This window comes from Pongo abelii, chromosome 2 (genome assembly GCF_028885655.2).
Source record: "Pongo abelii isolate AG06213 chromosome 2, NHGRI_mPonAbe1-v2.0_pri, whole genome shotgun sequence".
Lineage (NCBI taxonomy): Eukaryota > Metazoa > Chordata > Mammalia > Primates > Hominidae > Pongo > Pongo abelii.
The window spans coordinates 118,566,752-118,583,714 of record NC_085928.1 but is presented as its reverse complement, the minus strand read 5'-3'; positions in this window follow the sequence as shown (position 1 = coordinate 118,583,714).

Genomic DNA, 16,963 nt, shown 5'->3' with positions numbered 1-16,963 from the left:
ACTAGTGTCTCATTGCTTTAATTTCCATTTTTCTAATCATAAATGCTATTGATAATTTATATATTAATTTGTCATTAAGTACCTCCTTAGGCATGGTGTCTGTTTAAATTCTTTCCTCATTTTTCATATTTATTTGCTTGTTTGCTTATTATTGAACTCTGAGAGTTCTTTATATATTCTATACACATTCTAATTTAGATGTGAAATTTACAAATATTTCCTCCCATCTGTGGGTTGTCTTTTTATTCTCTTAAAATGATACTGTAAAGAGCAGAAAAGATATATACCAAACTGTTCATAGTGGTTACCTCTGGCAAGGAAATTAGGAGGCACTTTCTCTATTCTATCTGGTTTTAACATTTTCCACAGTAATAATAGAACAAATTAAATGATTTAATGAAATGTGATCAGGAAGTGAGATAGTTAAAAAAAACATCAAAATCACCAGTGGCATAAGATAAGAGGATATGGTAAAAATTAATATGTGGAAAGAGTTATAAATAAATATTATTTGTGAAAAGCAAACTCTAAGTCTATTCAAGTGATATATATAGTCAAATTCTTCTATTTCATTCAGTGTGAGACTGTCTTTCTCTAACGCAGGTCTGGCCTCTTGCTAGTAAATTTTACTGTGCCACTTCTATATATTTGAAATCATACATGTTTCCTCCCTCATTTTTTTGTCATCTATTAGCAAAAAAATTGTTGCAGAACCTCTTTTGTTGTTCAGTGAGTTAACTCTAAAATGTTCTCTATTCTCTTGATGTGCTTCATACATCATTTCCATGTGAATGGAAATACACTTAGGCTTGAACACCTTCTTGTCACCTCCCAAAGGCCCCATTTTCAAACATGAATGATCACCTTGGGGCTTAGGGTTTCAACACATGAATTTGGGGGAAACATATACATTCAGTCTATAATAGAGTGTTATTCCAATTCCGAATTTAGGGTAATTAATTTTCCAAAATGGTTTCTATTTCCATTAAAAATACAGCCAAGCTTTAAATCCATTTAATACAGTCATATTTACATGCCAGTTTATGACTTTCTAAAAACTGCAGTTGCAAAATAATCCAATGAGAAGCAAAGTGGATATTAATATCTCTATTTTCCAATGAAGAAGCCAAAATACAGAGAAATAAAATGTTGTCATGTTACTTTAGCAGGAATTTGATACATATTCTTTGAAGAATATTTTTTTTCCTCTATCCCAGAATTCTTTCCACCTTATTGCTTTGCTCTGACTTTTGTGGGTTAAATTTAAATTACATTCAATATTCTCGGCAATGTTTATTGCATATATAATGCTATAAACTTTTTTTTTTTTGAGAAAGGGTCTTGCTCTGTCACCCAATCTTGGGGGGCCGTGGCAGGATCACAGGACACTGCAGCCTCGATCACCTAGGCTCAAGAGATCCTCCCACCTCAGCCTTCCACGAAGTTGAGACTGCAGGCATGCACTGCCACACGCCTGGCTATTTTTTTTTCTTTTTCTTTCTTTCTTTTTTTTTTTTTTTTTTTTGTTTTGGAGAGACAAGATCTCACTCTGTTGCCCAGGCATATCTCAGACTGGTGGACTCAAGTGACCCTGCTACCTCTCAGCCTCCCAAAGTGCTAGGATTGCAGTCATCAGCCACTGAGCCTGGCCAGTGAACATATTCTTTCTTTAAGCAATACTTACGCTTTAATAATTCAAGAATCCAGGAGACTCTATCTTGTGATTGAAGTAAAGGCTTTTAAAACGTACCATTACTTGAAGCTCTAGGATTTTTGTGCTTAAAATGAGTTTTAAAAGACAAGACTTGGCCGGGCGCGGTGGCTCACGCCTGTAATCCCAGCACTTTGGGAGGCCAAGGCAGGCGAATCACGAGATCAGGAGATCGAGACCGTCCTGGCTAACACGGTGAAACTCCGTCTCTACTGAGAATACAAAAAAATAATAATAATAATTAGCCGGGCATGGTGGCGGGCGCCTGTAGTCCCAGCTAGTCGGGAGGCTGAGGCAGCAGAATGGGTGTGAACCCGGAAGGCGGAGCTTGCGGTAAGCCGAGATGGCACCACCACTGCACTCCAGCCTGGGCGACAGAGAAAGACTCGGTCTCAAAAAAAAAAAGAAAAAAGGGCAAGACTTTTTGTTTTGCCTATATTATGGAAAGATTTCATTGGTAAATATCAGGAAATACAACATAAATAAAAATGCCTAATTAAAGCCATTTTAAAATGAAGGCAAGGGAAATCATAATTAATATGTATCTGAACTCTATAGCTAGCATAGTGAGAAGAAATAATATTGGGGGAAAGTCTGTGGCAAATAAGTACTGAGATTTTTTAAACTGGATATTCATTTTGAATATTTCAACGAGTTTAAATAGACATTTTCAAGACCATATTGCTTTCACTTGTGGAATATTAGAAGATGGTTATGACAGTATTATCAATGGACTTATGGCACTTTTTGTTGTGCATATGCAAACAATATCAGTTGAGCAAAAACAAAAATCAAGGATGTTTTATTTTTCTATTATTTGAGTCAGTGGAAGCAGAGAAATGCTGAGTGACTTAGCCATTGTGATACAGCTATTTGGTGACAGAATTGAGGCTGGACAAAGACTTTTGCTTCTCACTGACTAGGCTGTGCTTATTAAGTGTGAATGCTGGTACCATTTCCAACTTTCTAGTACACAAGGATGTGTATGTTTATTTGTGTATCTCCAGGCATCCTTAAGTGGATATGCTTTACGTAAATAATATATGTTTTGTGTTTTCTTTTAAGATCTCACACTAGAGCTACATTTTCCCCTAGAAAAAAATGATTTTATGTAAAATAACTTTTTGGAGGAGGTCTCAAATTTAGTGTAACTTTTTTTTAATAATTACAAAATATCTTAGAAGACCATATACAAAGGGAATAATTTAAAAGTTAATAACCTCCCAAGTAACTATACTGCATAATTGGGTTTTTACAAATCTACTTTGATATGTATATTAGATGGGCATTTGGGAATACTTCTTACATAAATGTACATATCTTCATGTCATAAATCTATAGAGAATAAGGAAAAAAGAAATTATATGCTCAAAAGAAATGAAGTTCCTATGTGTATTCCCTCAATCTTTTTTATGTTGTATAAAGAGAATCCACCCAACTGTGACTGACTAGCTATGCAATGCAGCCTGCCACCAGGAGATACTATTCAATATATATTGTATGTTTTTCATTGCTAAGAGAAGTTATGAGCAGTTAATAAGAAAAAAAAAGAGTTGGGAATGGTATATACCTGAGTCGAGGGGCTTTTTGAAATCTTCTTCTCATTAGTTGTAATAGTATCTCCACAAAATGAAGTATGAAGATGTGAAACTGAAAGTTCCCTTTTTTACCTGAATGCATTTTTTTTTTTTTGCATGGTGTCATGTTCATAGAACACATTGGACTTTTAAGAGCATGTATTTTATTTGGTGATTCCCAATAATTTTTAACAAAATATATATCAAATTGAATCATATGAAATTGTCAATATTAGATTTTGTTGAAAAACAAAAATAGCAATTTCCTATGGTTCAAGCTGATACATATCGTGTGATTATAATACGTACTTAGTCCTCTACCAAATCACTCTTTGACCCTCGTTGAAAACAAACAAACCAATACAAACTCTTGATTACTTAACAATTAAGTTTTCCTAATTTTAGAACAAGGTATTTTTATTGGTATTACAGTAAACAACAACTTAAAATCACACACACACACAAATCCTATTAGGATTTTAATTGGAATAGCATCAAATATATAGATTTAATTTGAGGATAATTGGAATGTTTATGAGTTTTTTAATCCATTGGCATGATTTATCTATTTATTTAAACACTTCTTTTAACAAATTTTCATGACCTCTTGCACTTTATTTGTTAAATGTATTCTTCATTTAACAAATATTTCTTGGATCTATTGATAAAAGGTATCACTTAAAACATTGTATTTTCAAATTATTTGTTGCTGGATTATACAAATGCAATCAGTATTTGAGTTGTCATCTTGTATGCATGAATTTTACTAAGCTTTAAATTAATTCTGTTTATTTGTCTGTAAATTAACAAATCTTTTGATGTGGAAAGTTGTAACAACTGGGATGACAACAATTTAGGTTTTACTTTTCATTCTCATATATTTTATTCCTTTACTTATTTACTACTTTTTTTGTTTGTTAGTTTTGAGACAGGGCCTGCCTCTGTCACCCAGGGTGGAGTGTAGTGGCAGTATCATGGCTCACTGCATCCTCTATCTCCCAGGTTCAGGTGATCCTCCCACCTCAGCCTCCAAAGTAGCTGGAACCACAGGTGTATGCCACCATGCCTGGCTAGTTTATTTTTTTTTTAATTTTATTTTTGCAGAGACAGGATCTCCCTATGTTTCCCAGATCAGTATCAAACTCCTGGACTCAAGTGATCCTTCTTCCCTAGATTCTCAAAGCTCTGGGATTACAGATGTGAGCTACCATGCCCAGCTCTTTACTACTTTTTAAGTAATCTATGTGTTTATTTCTGTAGAATCTCCTCTACTATATTTATTATTTATTTCTACCACCAAGTCAATTAGAGGTGGTTAGTTAGATATTCTCAGCCTGCTCATATTTAGATATATGTGTATGTATGGATTGATAGACAGATACGGATGGATAGGTAGAGAGATAGACAAACAGACAGACAGATAATATTCAGTTCTGTCACACCTAGCAACCAGATATTAGTATCCAAATATCATTTTGCACTAAAGGAACCAAGGCTCCTTGGAGACATAGCCAATCAATTCTGTAGCTGGGGCAGGAAAAATACAATATGGGCTTGGGATATCTCAGTGCAATTCATCAAGTCAGTTCATCTGAGAGTTAGTAGCTACTATCACTGAAAACTTCCTATTTGCCAGAAATAATATGAAGTTATTTATGTGTATTATCTTATTTCTTCTGCACTATGGCATATATATCTTTAATTCCCATGTTTTGGCTGTGGGACTATAGCTCACATAAATAAACTTTCCAAGATTATACAGCGAACAAACTGAGGAGCACAAGATTCAAATAGGCCACTGTTTTTGGTCAACAGATTGGTTTAGAATCTGTTTATTGTTGATTTCTCTTAGACATAGTTTTCACTCACAATAACTCTGTGGTATTCATGGTCTTTGATTTTTCTTTTATTCATTTATGTGGAAATTCTGGCCTTTATTTCTGTCCACCTAAAACAACAGTATATGTTCTGACTAAAATTGTGTAGGGGAGAAAATATTTCCTTCCTCACTCATCACAACGTTCATGGCTCATACCACTATATTGGTTCAGAAATTCTTTTCTCTCTTTTTTCTTTACTAAGTTTATCTTTCTTTCCACAGTCCTCCCAAAGATCGTTGTTTATATTTCTGTTCTAAAATGGCATTCCTCCTTGCTTCATAATTGACAGTACCCATGTCCGCAACTAAACAGTTGGATATTTCATGGCAATGTTTTGTTCCTTTTGGTGTCTCTTGCACAACAGAGGATGCTGCCCTCTTTAAGTCTTAGATCCCAGAACACAGTGGAGGTCTAATTTTGCTTTCCAAAAAAAACCCATCACCTCCCAGAGGTTTTAAACAAGTGTCTTACTTATTCTCTGCTCATTTGTTTTTTTTTTTTTTTTCTAATTGTCTTGTCTAACACCATCTGAATATCTTTTTTGTTGTTATTCTCTAAAACTTTCTAAAATATCCAATTACCTACATCCTTTTTAAACACTCCCTCATGCTTTCCCTGAACTTCTTGGATAAATGGTGTTGGTTTAGCTGTTTTAATCTGTCCTTCGGATCTGAGTTCTTTAAGCTGGTCCAGGAATTCCTTTTTCACTTTTTTCTTCATTAAATATATATGTCTTTGTATATTCCAAAATTTCAACTCAATTTTTACAGAAGATGTGTAAAGGAGTGTATCTTCCATATTTCAAACAGTTATGCTTGCACCTGCCAGTAAAACTTCTACAGCAGATACACTTCTCTCTATAGAATAATCTCTTCTCACTTTGTATTTGGTTAAGTCTGCCTTCTATCTGCCGGGTTTCCGGATTTCATTTCATGCTTACATTCACTCATTTAAACTCAGAATCAGGTAGACAATTTTACTGGGATTGTTTACACACCTCAATTTTTTTCAGGTTTTTTTTTTTCTTATATTGACAACCTAATGCTGCAAGCGAATGAGTGAAGATGTGAGCATTATCTAGCCTCTTGAATCCCACAACATAATTCTAGTTGTCTTTTTTCTCTCGGCATATTCTTCAAAGTTTACACAAATTCTCCAAAGAAATGAAGTTGCCTTGCATTGAATGCTACAGTGGAAGCTGTCTTCTCAGCATCCAAGAAATAGAACCCTGCTTTAGGTCTACTCTTTTCCTTTTAAACGGGTCAGTTTTCCTGTCACCACCTAACCATGGCATTACCCTAAATCTTTCTTTTTCCAATCTTCTTCCTCAGTCTATCTTGTAAACTGGATCTCCTGACACATAATCTTAGCTACAGAAATGTTGATCCAAAGACACTGGTCTTCCCTGAACTGCACACATGACTGCTTCCCTTGCATTCACCACTTTTCATGACCTTTATGCAGTTGATAGTATTCTGGTGGCCAAGGCCAGGGGATAAATGGATAGTCTGATTTTTCTAAACTTTGATAGTTCCTGGACATGTACTGCTTCTCTTTCCTTCTCTAGCTTAATCACTCCCCACCTTTGCTCCATTCTCCTCTGGTCTCGTGAATTGTGAGTTACTGCAGTGTGTGTAGAGGTCATCTTGATTCTTCTACATCATTCCTTATCCTTTGTTCTTCATTTCGTCAAGTGAGCCAAGTCTATTGGATATTTATAACAGCCCCAGGAAGTGGAAAGCAGAAAGATTTTTATCCTCATTTCTCAACTGAAAAAACTGAAGTTCCAGCATGGAATCTAAGATTCCAAATTGTAATACTTTGGCCCAAGAAATGCTAGAGCAAGATAAATAACCAGGAAAATGGAAAAAGTGCCAAAGTGAGAATTCATTTCCCTCTATTGTCTTCCCAGTATTACAGTAGAAACCTGGATTTACATTAAAACACATTATTCTCTGTGCCTTTGTTTTTAAATCTATACAATGGGGCTTATACAAAAATCTATATCATTGTGTTGGAAGAATTATATAGGTTTGTATATGTGAAATATTTAGAACAGTGGCTGGTGTACCCAGTAAGTGTTGTCTATTTTTATTATATCTAAATAAAATCACATCTTCCTTCTCAAAATGTATTTACCTTCTTGTATGTTGTATTCCTTAAGCTATGCCACCATTTAAGTCTCCTAGGTTACTAAACTTAGTCACCCATGACTTCCTCATTCACATTCATCTGCTAATATTTTTTGGCTTTATCCTTGAAACAACTTTTATATTCATTTGTTCCTCTGCAAGCTCACTAATGGTGTACCAAATTACAATATATAGTATATAATATATTAATATTATATAATGATCATATTAATATGTACAGTGTGTAATATATTATGTATTATAGCTATATAATGCTAATCTATATTAATATATTCTATACATTTTAATATTATATAGAGAGTCATATATAGTGTCAATGATGGGATATGTTCTGAAAATAAATTATTAGGTGATTTTGTGATTGAACATTACAGAGTGTACTTACACAAACCTATATGGTATAGCCTATTAGACACCTAGGCTATATGATATAGCCTATTGCTCCTGGGATACAAACCAGTACAGCATGTTACCATACTGAATACTGCAGGCAGTTGTAACATATTGATAAGTATTTGGGTATCTAAACATAACCTACACATAGAAAAGATACAGTTAAAATATGATACTATAATCTTATGGAACCACCATAGTATATGCAGTCTGTCTTTGATAGAAACGTTGTTATACAGGGCAGGACTGTACTACTATTATGTTTACAAATGTGGACCTTATTGAAGAGACTTTATGAACCAAAGGATATATTAATTGACAGTTTCATCCAAAGACATACTATGAGGACAATTCACATTTACAGTGACACAGAGTAATTTTCCCTTGCGAAGTGAGAGAAAACCTCAGTTTGTCTCTGGAGTGATCCAATAATTTCCATTCTCATGAAATGTTCATTTTTACAAGTTAAGGAACCTTGACGTGACTCATGAATCAGTTTCACCACATCTTGCACCATCAGTGTCAGAAAAAATTGATATTAATATATGCTATGTCAATCAGGGAAAGCTGGATTATGCAGTGATAACACAAACTGCAAAATCTTTGTGCCTTCCAAAGCAGGGTTTTATTTCATGTCTCTGCTAGAAATTCATCATGAGTTGGCCAGATGCTCAGCCCCAAGATAGGGACTCAAGCTAAAGGAGATTCCATTATCAAGGATGTTGCTGATTACTGTGTAAGAGGGAAAAAATTATTAGAGCATCTTCTCACTGGCAATTAAATAATCCAGTCCACAAGTAATACTTTTTATATTGACAATAACCTATTGGCCAGAACCTCTTACAGCATTCCACAGAAATACAAGGAAGGTGGGAAAGCCAAATCCTACCATTGATCAAAAGGACAATAGAACAGACATACATAAACATTAGAAATCTCTACCACATTATTTAAATTCTAAAATCTTAATCTTGGGATGAGACTTCTTCCATCAGTACATGTCCCAAAAGGACGTTTGTGTATAACCCCTTTCCATGATTGATGCTTCAGAAATTCAAGAAGGAAGATGTTCCCATCAAACTTGCTACAGAAGAGGTGAAAATTCCTAAAATTAAAAGATCAACTTGATTGCTATGTGATATTCTTTATCTATTTATAGTGTCTTCAAGTGGAACCTTCAGGCACCAATATTATTATTTCAATATTATTATTTCAGTTATTCCTTTCATTTCCCTTTTTTTTTTTTTTTTTTTTTTAAGTGTATCGTTCTGTCACCAGGCTGGAGTTCAGTGGCACAATCTCAGCTCACCGCAACCTCCACCTCCCGGGTTCAAGCAATTCTCCTGCCTCAGCCTCCTGAGTAGCTGGAACTACAGGTGCATGCCACCATGCCCAGCTAATTTTTGTATTTTAGTAGAGACAGGGTTTCACCATGTTGGCCAGGATGGTCTCAGTCTTCTGACCTCGTGATTGGCCCACCTTGGCCTCCCAAAGTGCTGGGATTACAGGCGTGAGCCCCTGCGCCCAGCCTCATTTGCATTTTAATTTGGAATTCACATTGCTTACCTAATGGTGTGATATCACTTTTATGTTTGGATTAAAACAGTTACATTATTTTTCCTGAAGTTTGTACTTATACATTGTTATCAACAGTTACTATGACAAAAATATCCATCACATTTTTATCCCCACAGAGCTTTACTTTTCCTTTAGTGTAGGCAACAACCCCCTCTGTATGCTGTGCTTCCTACTGGTCTTCCAGTCTTCCCTCAGTATTGCCTCTGCTGTTACTTTTCTAAGGCACAGGTGCCATCTTATCACCTCCATGTTTAATAGTTTTCTGTGATTTCCTGTAACCTTGTAGAAATCTTGACAGATTTTCCACAGACTCACCTTTCTCTTCACTTTTGTAATCTATTCTTAACACCTACACACAAATTCTACAGGTAAAGGAGACCTATTATTCCTCTTCTTTGATCTGTGGTCATGCTGTGCTCTTCTTCAGGGAAGCAATATTAAATGAAGGCACAGGTTTTGGGAGTAAATCTGAGCTGATTTCAAATCTACATCAGTACTTAGTAAATGAGCATTAGTGTACTGTAAAATGGGAATGCTGTTTTTTTTCTGAGGTATTGCAAATCTAGTGAGCATTCATAGATAGGTAGATGGATAGATAGATTAGATAGATAGATAGATAGATAGATAGATAGATAGATAGATAGATAGATAGATAGAGCACATTGCCTGAAACAAACTAAATTATTCTACAAATGACATCTATTACTTCAGATCTCCAGGGATTGCAAGTATCTATTTCTCTTGAATGTATCTTGTGACCTAGCAAACTTCCACCTCATCTTCAAGAAATGGCCCAGATGTCTTTCACTTCATTGATAGTCTTTTCCAATGTTCTCATTATTCATTTTCGCTTTGTTCTCTTATGGCATTTCAAATTATATTCAGTATAGAAATTTGTATTTTAAGGTGTGGATTTTGTTTATCGTTTGAAATTACAGGGTGAATATAAATTTATCTTTTTTAAAAATAGAGATAGAGCTTCTTCATGTTGCCCAGGCTGATCTTGAAATCCTGGGCTCAAGTGATCCTCCCGTCTCAGCCTCCCAAAGTCCTGGGATTACAGGTATGAGCCACCAGGCCTGGCCAATCTTTAAAAAATTTTAAAAAATCAACAAATCTAACTCATTTTAAAACAATTTTGATGTAATTCATTCAATCATTTGTATCTATCCATTTATCATGTTGTTAGTTACGTATTTTATGAAGATATTTACATAGGCATACAGTTACAGAGAATATGTAATAAAGCTCATGTTCCCAGCACCCACATTTAACAAGTGTTAAAATCTTGCCATATTTACCTCAAAAATATTTATGGACATAGATGCAGTTAAAATCTCCCTCCTATCTCTTTACCACTCCTATCTGAGATGTATGTGGTGGGACTATTATGAATGATGCTACTGTCAGTGTTCTTTCGTGTGTCTTGTAGTGAACATCTGAACATTTATGTTGGTTATCTGTGAAATATGTTGCTTATCTAATATGTGAAATTGCTGGAAATGCACCTTATTAGCACCAAAGTGGTTTTGAAAATGATTGTACTAATTTACACCCCCACTAACAGTGTGTGAGAGTTCTAGTTGTTTGGCGTTCCTCTAAGTACTTTTGCATCTACCTTCTAATAATAAGATCATAGAAATAATTATCACCCTTCAGGAATTTAACATTAGTATTTTCTAATACACATTCTATACTAAATTTTTCTCAGTGCTCCCAAAGATGTTCTTTATAGTTATTTTTGCTTTAACATAAAGATCCAGTCTATTTTTATTTATTTTTTATCATGTATTTTTAATTTAAAAAAATCTGTGATGAAATGTAGCCTTTATTTTATTTTCATGATGTTTGTATTTTATTTTATTTTGTTTTATTTTATTTTTTTGATATGGAGTTTCGCTCTGTCGCCCAGGTTGGAGTGCAATGTTGCAACCTCGGCTCACTGCAACCTCCACCTCCCGGGTTCAAGCAGTTCTCCTGCCTCAGCTTCCCAAGTAGCTGGGATGACAGGCATGCGCTACCACGCCAGGCTAATTCTGTATTTTTTTTTTTTTTTTTTTTTTTTTAGTAGAGATGGGGTTTCACCATGTTTGTCAGGCTGGTCTCGAACTCTTAACCTCAGATGATCTGCCAGCCTCGGCCTCCCAGAGTGTTGGGATTACAGGCGTTAACCACCGCACCCAGCCAATATTTGTATTTTTGAAGAGTTCAGTCCAATTGTCGATTATAATGTCTCATCACTTGAATATTATCTGATTTCATTTCCTTTTGCTTAGATTCAACTTAATCATTTCCCCCAAGAGTACAATTTAGTTAATTTTCTTTACCTTTAATCCCATCATAACAGGAGACACATGATGTCAGTTTGCTACTTTATCAGTGATGTTACATTTGATCACTTAGTTAACAATGTAAAATGGATACAGGGGTTTCCTACCAAGAAAATCCTGTTTGAATATCTATGCCAATCCCCTAGCTCCAGTGAGTCTTGGATGTTCACTGTTCATAGCTGTCCCATAGGGAATTGCTTTAAGCCAGCAGAATGCTCTATGTGTGCTTGAGAAGAAGGTATATCCCCAATTCAGAGTCTAATTCACAACTCAGACATTGTTAATTGTGCTATAGAACTCTTCTGGTGCCTTATTTCTTTTTGTCCAGTTATTTTGTTTGAATTGATAGTACTGTATTAATATTTATTTCTTACTACATTTCTATGTCTAATTTAATCTCTTATAGTTTCTACTTTAATAGAAGGTTGTTATATTTGGTACATACATATTCATAACTGTCATATGTTCATTGTGATTTATGGCCTTTAGAGATAATATATCATCTTATGTCATATTTAGGTGCCTTTTTCTTGAATTATACTTTGTCAATATCAAGATCTCAATGCAAATTTTCTTATTTTCTTATATTAACAAATTTATTGAAGTATAATTGATGCACATAAAATTGCACATATTTAAAGTAGAAAATTAAATGCGTTAAGGCATATGTAGACACATGTAAAACCATCATTGCAATCAAGATAATAAATACGTCCATCACCCCTAAATGTTACATTTCTTTGTAATCAATTCCTCTTTATCTCTAGACACTCAATGATTTGCTTGCTGCCACTACAGATTAGTTTGGATTTTCTAGAATTTTACAAAAATGGAAACATACAGTATATAACTCCTTATTGTCTACATTATTTACTCAGCATAATTATTTTGACATTTATTGTTTATGTTGGATATACTAATCATTTCATCGTTTTTATTGTTCATTACAAGTTCATTGTTTGTCTGTTTCACAGTTTTATCTATTTATCTGTTGATTCACATTTGAGTTGTTTCCAATTGTTGGCTATTACAAATATTGTTGTTATGGATATTCATGTGTAAATGTTTGTGAAGACATATATGTCTCAGTATTTTGTGTAAGTATCTCAGAAATAAGTAATATATGCTTTGTAGAAACTTTAGTAATTATTTGGCTATTGCTCCCTGGTGTCTCTTGGCCATAGTCTCCGGCATTTCACCCCATGTAAGTGAAAAGCAGTATTCAGTCCAAAATTCTTGGAGACTATCTGCAGATTTCTGGAATTGTCTGTGCAGAGTCCTCCTCTTTGACATCTTTCTCCAAAATATCTAGCAACATCAGCCTCTGTAAACCCTGTTCTCATTATATTTACTTTTCTATAATAGTCTGTTAATGTAGTGAACTACGCTGATTGATTTTTGAAAGTTAAACCAAACGGACATTCTTGGGATAAACCTTATTCAATCATGGTGTGTGTGTGTGTTTTCAGCAGCCTGGATAGATCAGTCATGGTTTTTTAAAATTATTTTAGTATATGTTTGCATTTGATTGGCTATTTAACAAAATTTCTTCTTTTTTTTTTGGAGACATTGTCTCGCACTGTAGCCCAGGCTGGAGTGCAGTGGTGTGATCTCGGCTCATTGCAACCTCTGCCTCCTGGTTTCAAGCAATTTACCTGCCTCAGCCTCCCGAGTAGCTGGGACTACAGCTGCATGCCGCCACGCCGAGCTAATTTTTTGTAATTTTTAGTAAAGACAGGGTTTCACTGTGTTGCCCAGGCTCGTCTCAAACTCCTGAGCTCAGACAATCTGCCCTCCTCGGCCTCCCAAAGTGCTAGGATTATAGGTGTTGAGGAAAGTTTAAGAAAAGTAAAGGGGGCTTTGTGCCTGGCCTGCTTTAAAAATTTCTATCTAAAGGTGCAGAACAAGATGGCAGAATAAAAGCCTTCACCATTGGTACCTCCTGAAGGAACACCAAATTTTACTATCTGCACACAGATAAGCACTGTCACAAGAACTAAAAATCAAGTGAGCAATCATAGTACCTGGTTTTAACTTCAACTCATTGAAAGAGGCTTTGAGGAGAGCAGGAGAGACGGTGTTGAATTGCCAATGCCACTCCTCCATTCCCTACCGCAGCCATGCAGTTCTGAGAGTCTGTGCACTTGAGGGAGGGAAAGTACAGTAATGAGGGAACATTACATTGAACTCAGTGCTACCCTGTCACAGCAGAGAATAAAGCTGTGCTGAGCTCAGCTAGCGCCCATGCACAGAGGGAGAATTTGGACCAGACCTAGCTAGAGGAGAATCATCCATCCCATCAGTCAAAACTCAAATTTCTCAGCAAGCCTCACTACCACAGGCCAAAGTGCTCTAGGGTGCTAAGTAAACTTGAAAGGCAGTCTAGGACACAAGCACTGCAATTCCTAGAAAAGCAATTCCTAGGCAACTCCTAGTGCTGGGCTGAGGTCAGAACCAGTGGACTAGCATGGCATATGATCTAGGGAGATACCAGTTAGGGCCACTAAAGGAGTGCTTGCACCACTCCTTCCATTACCCCAGGCAGTGCAGCTCACAGCACTGAAAGAGTCTCCTTCCTTCTGCTCAAGGGGAGGAGAGCTAAGAGTAAAAAGCACTTAGTTTTTCTTCTTGGATACAAGCTCAGCCACAGTAGGATAAAACATCAAGCAGGGTCCTAATGCTCCCATTCTGGGCCCTAGCTCCAAGATTACATTTCTAAACACAACCTAGGTCTAAAGGGAACCTAGTGCCTTGAAGGGAATAACCCAGTCCTGTCAATATTTATCACCTGCTACCTAAAGAGCCCTTGTGCCCTGAATAACCTATAGCAATATTCAGGTAATACACCATGGGCCTTGAGCTCTGAGACATGCTGACTACAGGTGTAATCCAGCACATTCCAAGCTATGGTGGCTATGCTGAAAGACTCATTTTGGATAAAAGTTAAGGAAAAGTAAAGGGGGCTTTGTCTCACACCTTAGATGCCAGCTTGACCACAGTGGAGTAGGACAACAAGTAGGCTCTTGGGAGTCCCTGAGTGCAGGCTTAGGCTCTTGGTAAGCATTTGTGGACTTTCCCTGAGACAGAGGAGAGCTCAGTTCCCAGAAGGCTGAGTCCCAGGCCTGGTAGCATTTATCACAAGCTGACTGAAGAGCGCTTGGGCTTTAAGTGAACAGGAGCAGTGGCCTCACAAAAGCTCCTTGTGGACCAGCGGTGGTGCTACCACAGGGAGAGGCTTCACTGCCTTTGGAAAGGTGGGTAAAAAGCAGGAAGGACTTTATATTGTAGTTTGAGTGCCAGTTTAGCAGCAGTAGAATAAACATCAGGCAAATTTCTAAGGTTTTTGACTTCGATTCCTGGCTCCCTGAGAGCATCTCTGAACCCACCCAGGGCCTAGGGGAACTTGGTTCCCTGAAGGAAAATACACAAACCTGACTAGCTTCACCACCTTCTAACTCTAAAGACTCAGGGCCTTGAGTGAACATGGGTGGTAGACAAGTAGCGGTTCCAGCAGGCCACACCCCCAGTTCCAGACAGCTAAGCACAGGGAGAGAGACTCTATTTTCAGAGTAGTTTTCGTAGGTTTTTGGTTTTCTGTTCTTGTGCTAGTTTGCTGAGGAATGGCATCCAGCTCCATCCATGTCCCTGCAAAGGACATAATATTGTTCCTTTTTATGGCTGCATGGTATTCCATAGTGCAGATGCTGGAACCACATTTTCTTTATTCAGTGTATCACCAGAGGGCATTTAGGTTGATTCTATGTCTTTTCTATTGTGAATAGTGCTGCAGTGAACATACTCATGCATGTATCTTCATAATAGAATGATTTATATTCCTTTGGGTATATACCCAGTAATGGGATTGCTGCATCAAGTGGTATTTCTGCCTCTAGGTCTTTGAGAAATTGCCACACTTTCTTCCACAATTGTTGAACTCATGTATACTCCCACCAACAGTGTAAAAGCATTCCTTTTTCTCCACAACCTCACCATTGACTTTTTAATAATAGCCATTCTGCTGGTGTGAGATAGTATCTCATTGTGGTTTTTATTTGCATTTGTCTAATAATCAGTGATGTTGAGGTTTTTTTTCTTTGAGACAGAGTTTCGCTCTGTCGCCCAGGCTGCTAGAGTTCAGTGGTGCAATCTCCACTTACTGCAAGCTCCACCTCCCAGGTTCACGCCATTCTCCTGTCTCAGCCTCCCGAGTAGCTGGGACTATAGATGCCCGCCACTGCGCCCGGCTAATTTTTTGTATTTTTAGCAGAGATGGGGTTTCACCATGTTAACCAGGATGGTCTCAATGTCCTGACCTTGTGATCCACCCGCCTCAGCCTCCCAAAGTGCTGGGATTACAGGCATGAGCCACTGCACCCGGCCGATGTTGAGCTTTTATTCATGTTTGTTGGCCACATGTATGTCTTCTTTTGAGAAGTGTCTGTTCATGTCCTTTGCCCACTTTTTAATACTGTTGTTTCTTTATTTCTTTATAAATTTGTTTAAGTTCTTTGTAGATGCTGGATATTAGACCTTTGCCAGATAGATTACAGAAATTTTCTCCCAGATCTGTAGCTTCTCTGTTTGCTCTGTTCAGTTTCTTTTGTTGTGCAGAAGCTCTTTAGTTTAATTAGTTTCCATTTGTCAATTTTTGCTTATGTTGCAATTGCTTTTGACAGCTTTGTCATTAAATCTTTGCCCATGCCTATGTCTCAAATTGTATTGCCTAGGTTTTCTTCTAGGGTTTTTATAGTTTTGTATTTTACATTTAACTCTTTAATCCATCTTGAGTTGATTTTTGTATATGATGTAATGAAAGGGTCCAGTTACAATTTTCTGCATATGGCTGACCAGTTCTCCCAGCTCCATTTATTAAATAAAGAATTTTTTCCATTGCTTGTTTTTGACATGTTTGTCAAAGATCAGGTAGTTGTAGATGTGTGGTCTTATTTCTGGGTTCTCTGTTCTGTTCCATTGGTGTTTGTGTCTGTTCTTGTACCAGTAGCATGCTGCTTTGGTTACTGTAGCTTTGTAGTGTAGTTTGAAGTCAGATAGCAAGATACCTCCAGTTTTGTTCTTTTTGCTTAGAATTGTCTTGGCTATTCAGGCTCTTTTTTTAGTTCCATATGAATTTTAAAATAGTCTTTTTTTTAAATTCCATGAAGAATGACTGATAATTTAATAAAAATAGCATTGAATCTATAAATTGCTTTGGGCAGTATGGCCATTTTTCTAACGTTGATTCTTCCTATCCATGAGCATGGAATGTTTTTTCATTTGGTTGTGTCATCTCTGATATCTTTGCAGTGGTTTGTAGTTCTCCTTGAAGAGATCCCTCACTTCT